The 1,586-nt window shown below is 44.9% G+C and overlaps 1 pseudogene; it reads right to left on the bottom strand.

Annotated features, from left to right (window-relative positions):
* Nucleotides 1–347: 347 nt before the first annotated feature.
* Nucleotides 348–1,276, bottom strand: LOC146619396 (tubulin alpha chain-like; annotated as a pseudogene).
* Between the last annotated feature and the right edge of the window lie 310 nt (nucleotides 1,277–1,586).

The raw sequence follows: 1,586 nt of genomic DNA, 5'->3' as shown, positions 1-1,586 counted from the left end.
TAGTTATTATAATGTTAAATTATTATATTTTAAATTTATTTACGTTATTTTACTTTATTCAGAATTAACCTAGCAGTTAACTTTCTTTTCTAGATTTTGGGGGGTTAAAATTAAGCACACCAGTGATTAAACAGCTCATGTACTCTTTATTAAGCAGCACCTTAATAACAACAAAGTGGTCATGTCTCCATGTTACACTCTCACATAGCATTAAAACATCACATTTTCAAACACATTTATTTAAAGTTGAAAAATATACACAGGAATGTGTAACAAGATTTGGTAGAACAACGTAACAGTGCTTCTGAGCGAACTTGCATAACTTTGATGATTTTATTGCAATGAACCTACTCCTCACCTTCCTCATCTCCCTCCCCATCAACAGAGTCAACTCCAACCTCTTCATAATCCTTCTCTAGAGCTGCCATGTCCTCTCTAGCCTCAGAAAACTCACCCTCCTCCATTCCCTCACCCACATACCAGTGAACAAATGCACGCTTGGCGTACATCAAGTCAAACTTGTGGTCAAGTCGTGCCCAGGCCTCAGCAATGGCGGTGGTGTTGCTCAGCATACACACAGCCCTCTGGACCTTGGCCAGGTCTCCACCAGGAACCACAGTGGGTGGCTGGTAGTTGATGCCGACCTTGAAACCGGTGGGGCACCAGTCCAAGAACTGGATGGTGCGCTTGGTTTTGATGGTAGCAATGGCAGCGTTGACATCTTTGGGCACCACTTCACCACGGTACAAAAGGCAGCAGGCCGGTACTTGCCGTGGCGAGGGTCACATTTCACCATCTGATTGGCTGGCTCGAAGCAAGCGTTTGTGATTTCTGATACAGTTAGCTGCTCGTGATAAGCTTTCTCTGCAGAGATGACGGGGGCATAGGTGGCCAGGGGGAAATGGATACGAGGGTAGGGCACCAAGTTGGTCTGGAACTCTGTCAGATCAACATTGAGGGCGCCATCGAAGCGGAGCGAAGCAGTGATGGAGGACACAATCTGGCTGATCAACCTGTTCAGGTTGGTGTAGGAAGGACGCTCGATATCGAGGTTCCTACGGCAGATGTCATAGATTGCCTCGTTATCTACCATGAAGGCACAGTCAGAGTGCTCTAGGGTGGAGTGGGTGGTCAGGATGGAGTTGTATGGCTCAACCACAGCAGTGGACACTTGGGGAGCTGGGTAGATGGAAAACTCCACCTCCTGTGCAAATCTCCCATCCAGACGTTTATGCCTAAAGGGTTGTATGGTATAAAGAGATTGTTGATTGAGCATTAAACACCAAGTGTTGTTCTTCTTTCAGCCCAAAGATCAAAGAATTGGGGTATTTAACAGGATCCAACCATCGCCCTGATCAGACATATTCTAACAGGATTGCACACAGGATGCTGCAGAAGCAAAATCAGTTTCCAAAACGTCAATCTGGATATCAGCCTGTTTTCTTTTCCTCATTACATCATGAGCTTTAGAGTATCTGCTGAGCTACTGGGCACAACTTAATATAAGCTGTTTATATTTATTTCTGATCTACAACAAGCAGCACAACTGTTAGAACTGTCACAGCTGGCATTAACTTAGATGGAAA

This window comes from Diplotaxodon limnothrissa, linkage group LG14 (assembly GCF_057381915.1).
Source record: "Diplotaxodon limnothrissa isolate DT_005_m linkage group LG14, D_limnothrissa_male_GT1.1, whole genome shotgun sequence".
In the NCBI taxonomy this organism is placed as follows: domain Eukaryota; kingdom Metazoa; phylum Chordata; class Actinopteri; order Cichliformes; family Cichlidae; genus Diplotaxodon; species Diplotaxodon limnothrissa.
The sequence above is the reverse complement of the archived record's forward strand: the minus strand, read 5'-3'. Positions and strand labels throughout refer to the sequence as shown.